Source organism: Corylus avellana, chromosome 1 (assembly GCF_965113065.1).
Source record: "Corylus avellana chromosome 1, dhCorAvel1.hap1.2, whole genome shotgun sequence".
Classification (NCBI taxonomy): Eukaryota; Viridiplantae; Streptophyta; class Magnoliopsida; order Fagales; family Betulaceae; genus Corylus; species Corylus avellana.
The window spans coordinates 40,076,466-40,083,459 of NC_142490.1; positions in this window are offsets into that span (position 1 = coordinate 40,076,466).

Sequence of the window (6,994 nt, forward strand, 5' to 3'; positions counted from 1 at the left end):
ACACCCTGCACCATATCGCTTGGAGTGGCTCAAGAAAGGAAACTAGGTAATAGTATCCAAACGTTGCCTTGTGAATTTTTCGATTGGAACTAAGTATAAAGATGAAACATGGTGCGATGTGGTGGCCATGGATGCATGCCATTTATTATTTGGAAGGCCATGTCAATATGATCGGAGTGCTCATCACGACGGGAGAAAGAACACCTATAGTTTTTTGGTAGACAATATCAAACTTACTCTCCTCCCAAATCTGAAAGAAGATTCCAAACCTTCTAAAGGGGCGGGTCAAACGTTGTTAGCCAAGCATGAGTTCATTAAGGAGATGCTCGATTCAGATTGTGTGTACCAATTATATGGCAAGGAGTGTGGTTCCACGGAGGAAACGCTGGCTGTGGTAAATGGTTTGTTAGAAGAATTTTCAGATGTGTTCCCAGTAGAGTTACCCAAGGATCTACCACCTCTTCATGACATTCAACACCAAATCGACTTGGTGCTGTTAAGTGCTAAAATATTCATATTTTTAGCCCTTAACTTACATGTTTTAATCCTTTAGCTTTAGTTAATTTATGTCATTTTAGTTATTTTATGTGTTTTCCTTGATTTTGTAGGTCATTGGAAGAAAAAGAAGCCATCTCCAAAGTTTTGGACTTAAAAAGAGCTATTTTGGAAATTGCGAGGCTCTGGTAAAGCGATCAATCGTAGGGGAGCTGCGATCGAGTGCACTACAGGCGATGACCACAACGCACACGGCACCCATGATCGAGCGCAAGCACAAGGAGGATTGATCACAGACCTGCGATCGATCGCACATGGGCTACAATCGAGCGCACCCGTGCGTGATGGCCAAGTTAGTCGCCAGCCTTAATAAGGAAAGAACAACTTTTAGGGTTTTGTAGCTTAGTGCGAACTGGGGCTGAAACCCTACAATTTTTAGGGGTTCTAGAGTATTCCTAAAGGCCTATAAATAGACTCTTAAGCCTCTAGAATAGAGATACTTTCCAAAAGAAGAATTGGAGCTCTTCAAATTCAAGTTTCGGGTTTATTCTTTTCTTTTCTCTTATTTTATTTTATGAAGATGTTTAACATCAAACTTATATGTAACTAATTTATTTAGTAGGGTTAGATTGAAGTTCTAGTTGTGTTTAGTTGATATTCAATATTGGTGCCCTTGTGATGATCTTGTTGTGATATATAAATTTATTAATTTCTATTTTCATGAATTCCTCATATGTGTGTGCCTGATCAACATATGCATATGGTATGAACTAGTTAGTTAAATCAATTTGGATGACCGAGTCCTAGGTTTAATAAAAGTAACAAAAGAAATTCACACCGGGTTCTTGGGTTAATCAACATGGGGAACCAGGAGTAGACACCCATGCCCTAGGCCTCATGTGTTTGTCGATTTCCACAGTTTTATACTTTCTTAAATAACAACTTAGTAGACACTCATGCTAAATCCTTTAAGAAAGAAAAGAATTAGAGTAGACACACATGCCTAATTCGTTGCTTAGGAAAATCAATAGCTTAAGGAATAGACACCAATGCCCTTAGGTTGACATACATTAGATATTCATAAAATGATCAAAATATTGGCATATTGATATATTAGCTAAATATAATTAGTAGTAGATATCGAAGCCCTACCCTTTTATCATTATCAACTCAATTCCAATCTTTGTTTTAGTTTACTTTTGGAATTAATTTTAAGCAAAATTCAGCAATCCTCGTGGAAATGATCCCGTACTTGCACCCTAAACTACTATGTTGACCTCGTGTACTTGCAGGTAAAACATCCAATTATTTGCCTATTAATTTAGGTTGATAATAATGACAACAAGTTTTTAGCGCCGTTGCCGGGGATTGCGGCGAAATTTGTTTAGAATTATTTTCCTTTTGTTGTATTGTTTTAATTTTCAATTTTCAATTTTGTTGTTATCAAAAATCAAAAAGATTTTCCATTTTTCTTAACTTTTCTGTTTTCTGTTTCAGGTTGTAGACTTGCGATTCTGTTATTGCCATCGAACGTCAGCCGAGTGCGATCGAGTGCATTGCGATCGAGCACACTTACTTGCGATCGAGCGCAGTTCCAGGGAGCATCTGGACAAGCAACACTGAAGCTACTTTGACTGAAGAAGCAATTCAATTGATGCAAGGTCGTCGATCTCAATATTCAACAGTCATTCCACTCGATCATAAAATTGAGCGGACAATTCGACAAAGACCTAGACACAAAGAAAAAGAGGAAGAAATTGAGATGGAAGATTTGCAAGAGAATCCACCAATAGTGCCAAGACCACTGGAGGCAAATCCACCACCGGTGCGGAGACCGATGAAGTAGGCGTTCGTCCCAACGAACCTCAATCAACCTTCATGCATAGCATAGCAACTAGAGGTGGAAGGCAACTATTATATTTCTCCTCAAATCCTCAATGCATTGACTCACTTCAGGGGCACAGCTACTGAGGATCCCAACTTCCATCTTAAGGAGTTCTTTGATCTATGCAAGTTGCAGCACATCCAAGGCCTAACTCTAGAGAGACTCAGGTTAGTCCTCTTTCCCTTTTCTTTGAAAGATAATGCTAAACTGTGGTATAATTCCTTTCCTGCAGATTCTATCCATACTTGAGAAGAATTAGCCACCAAGTTTCTGAAGAAGTTTTTCCCAGCCCAAAAGACAAGATAGCTTAAAAGGAAACTTCAGATATTCCAACAAAAGAGATGGAGATCTTTTCTTTGAAGCATGGGATCACTTCAATTCACTGTTTCTCAAGTGCCCACATCACAACATCCCTCAAGATGATCAGGTACAAATTTTCTATGAAGGTTTAGATGATACTAACAAAGGGATGGTTGATTCAGCTTATGGAGGAGCACTTATGGAAAAAAGTAGTGAGGAAGCAATGGAGCTGTTTGAAACACTAAGTGAGCAATCCCAACAATTCTGCTCTAGAGGAATGAGAGGAGTAAAAAGCAAAGGCATGTATGAAGTGAATTTCAATGGGGAATCTCCAAATCAGATGGCTACTGTGGAAAAGAAGTTAGATATGATTGTCAAAGCCATGACTGCTCAGAAAATCTCACCCCTTCAATAGGACACACAAGTCTAGATATGTGCTATATGTTCCCATTTAGATCACACTACTGAAATGTGTCCGTTATCTCCATTTGCAGAGTAAGAAGAGGTGAATTATGTGGGACAAAACAATTACCCCCACAAGAACAATCTGTACTCCAACACCTACAATCCAGGGTGGCGTAACCATCCAAATTTCTCATGGAGTAATAATCAAGGACAGCAAAAGGGTCCCCAACAAGCAAGCCAGCTGACCCAAGAGTCAAAGATGAACCAACTAGAGAATATGATACACACTCTGGTGCCTTCACAATACCAATTTATGGCTAATCAAAAACAATTCAATACAAAGGCCGACCAAGCCATCCAAAAAGACTAGAAGTGCAAATGGGGCAGATGGCAAAGGAGCTGAGTGAAAGGAAGCAGGGATAATTTTTAGCCCAAACAATACCCAATCCAGGGGGTCATTAGCAACTGAAAGCAGTCACAATTCTCAGAAATGGCAAGGTCATTGGAACTGAGAAGCCACCTCAAGCATCTCCAGATGAAGCATCAACTTCCAAGGTAAACAAAATGGAGAAGGTAAATGCACCACCCTTCCCTCAAAGGTTAGTCAAACTAAAGAAAGAAAAGCAGCTTATGGATATTTTTGAGACCTTGAGGAAAGTGGAATCAACATTCATTTATTAGATGCAATTAAACAAATTCCTTCATGTGCTAAATTTTGAAAGGATTGGTGCACTAACAAAAGGAGGTTTCAAGAGCATGAGACAGTGGCCCTAACAGAAGAGGTAAGTGCAGTTTTGTTAAGAAAATTACCACCAAACCTAATAGATCCGGGTAGTTTTACCATTCCTTGCAGGATAGAAGACCATCTTTTTGAGCATGCATTGCTGGATCTGGGAACAGGGGTCAATTTGCGGCCTTACACGGTATATGAAAAGCTAGGTTTGGGGGAACTTCAACCAACCTCAATCACCTTGCAATTGGCAGATAGAAGCATCAAAAGACCAAGAAGTATACTTGAAGATGTGTTGATAAAGGTGGGTACATTTATTTTACCTGCGGATTTCATTGTGTTGGATGTGAAAGAATCCCTTATGCCATCACCCTTGCCTATCATCTTAGGAAGACCCTTTATGAGAACTGCGGATACTACAATAGGAGTGAAAAAAGGGCTTTGTAAGTATGAAGGTAAATGGTAAGACAATAGAGTTCAAAATACATGATGTAATGCAATTACCTCAAGATGATTTTAAATGTTTTGATGTTTGTATGATCCAAGGTGTTAGTGAGCCAGTTTTGCAGGATCCACAAAAAGATCCAGTAAAAAAACCCCCTCACTCACAAGTTCACAAGGCAGGACATTGGGCCAGTCTATGCAAATGTTACTAATGACATCAGTAGAGCAAGGCACCCTCTTCAAGACAAGATAAAGCGGCAGTTGCATGAACGGGACGAATTGAGGTATGAAGTAAATAAGGACACCAAGCTCCATAAGAAAAGACCCAAGGACCATCATCACAAAAAGCATGTCAAGAAGGAGTTCTATATGGGACCGAAACTATTGACCTATAAAGAAAGTCCTATACCTACACCACCAAGGGCACTTGAGCCACATTCTGTGGAGCTCAAGCTCAACTCTCCACACTATAGACATTACAGTTACAAGTAGAAGCGTTTGAGTAATCCAAGAGCTCAAGCGCATCTACTCAGAACAGTGGTACTGAGGCCACTGAAGGCAATACACTTTTCCATCTTTGTTTCTCATCATATCAATTTCCTTACTTTCCATGTGTTCTCACTTATCCTTTGTGTTTCCTTTTTATTTCAGAACATTGTTGTACATTATACATTAGAAAAAAAAAAAAAAATTTACATTTTGTTACTACGATCGATCACAACAAGTATGCGATTGAGCGCAGTAATCAAATTTTGGCTTTGTACATTCTGTTAGTGCGATCGATCGCACCTTGTGTGCGCTCGAGCGCACATCACCCACTCACGCACATCCTTGCACAAGTGCGATCGAGCGCACCATGTGTGCGACCGAGCGCACTCAGGCAGCAAGCCACGTGACCTATTTAGGTCACTTTCTCCCTATTCCCCCTCACATTCTCACTGTACTGTATAGTCCTCCAAGCACCCAACTCCGGCACCGTTTTTCACCACCTCTACCATACCACCACCACACAGTTCTCCTCTCCGGCCACCGTACCACCACTTTTCCACCACACAACCATACAAACCGTTCCTCATTCCCATCAACACCCCAACTCTGATTAACTCCCCAACCTCCATTTTTTTTATTATTAGTATCTTTTTTCTGCAATCGTGGGTGTTCCTCCACCCATATTGCTTTCTTGTGGTTGGGTTTTGGTGTTTTTGCAAGGGGTTTTGGAGTAGTGTTGACATGCCATAGCAACCTTGGTCATCATAGTGCACACAAAGTATTCGACAAAAGTCCCTAATCAAGCTCATCATGCCAAGAACTCGAGCTTCGTCCTCCCGGGGGTTCGATACCCAAGCCACTTCTCCCCCACCAACTTTTGAGGAGCGGGAGCTGCTGTTTGAGACCACTTTCACCATTCGCAAAGATTTTTAAAACCTTGAGGCTACTCAATGGGCGGTCGCCGAATTCAAGTGTCGTGGCTCAAGAAGCTTTTCAAGCCGGTCACCTCCATAGCATACCGAAAGCTGGTGATCGAGTTCTATGCCCACCTATCTCACGACTGTAATGGAGTGCACATTGGAGGAGCTGAGTCCACACACTCATGGGGGTTGCCCTTCTCATACTTAATCACCTACATCCTCCGTAAGAAAGGCATCAAGGGCACTGTAGCTGATGAGCCAGTCACTACTACCCCCATCTTTGGCATTTGCAAATAGAACAAGAACTGTTCCCATATGCCCCGGGCACCTCCAGCACCAGTAGTTGGTGCGAAAGAAAGCGAGGGCCGAGCTGATGGCCGAAGATGAGCCTGCAGCTGAGCCAGAGACAACAGAGGAGGAGGCCCCGATCATTTTTCGTGCAACACAGTACCGCTCACTTAGTGAAGAAATGGCGGGCCTTCAGAAAGAGTTGGGTGAACAAAGAAGGGAGGCTCGAGAAGATAAAGAGTTGATGGATCAACGACTCCCTACCTTAGAAGAAGTGATGCGGTCCATTCTCAGCTGTTTGCCACCACCATTTGGAGCATCTTCTTCTGGACAGCATTGAGCAGGGACCACCATCTGGCTGAAGACATTAAACTTAACGCTCATGGGAGGCACCCCATAGTTTATCTTTTTATTTTAATTGTTTAGTGTGTTTTAAGTTAATCTTTTTAGTTATCTTTAGTTTTGTTTCTTTTTACTTGTTTTTGTGTTTTCTTACCTTGCAGGGACAAGTGTGCTTCAATTCAAGTTTAGGGGTGTGCTATGAAACATTCTTTCCAAGACTATGTCGTCCATCTCCCGGGTACACTCTTTCCTTAATTTAAACACATTGGGGACAATGTGTCATTTAAGTTTGGGGGTATGGGCACACATGTTCACACACACTTTGTCCCAATTTCATGTTATTTGTTTTGTGTGTTTGTTTGTTTATTTGAAAATAAAAATAAAATAAAAAAAAGTTTATGCATGTTCATGTTTGCCCTAAAATTTTGAGTTAATCTAAAAGAATTGTGGCTTAAATTCATTAGTGAGCTTAAAATTTTGAACACATGATCTGATGAGAAAAATTTTTAGCTTGGTTACTTACTTAGAATAGTTGAAAAATCACATGTTTGATTTGATCTTACAAGTATATTAGCACATAATTTGTGAGGTATGACAAGACGTCTGATGTGTGTGTTTCTATATCTTTGGTGAATTGCATGACTTATTAGATGGACATTTTGGCATATATATAAATGATCATTGACCAGCTTTTCA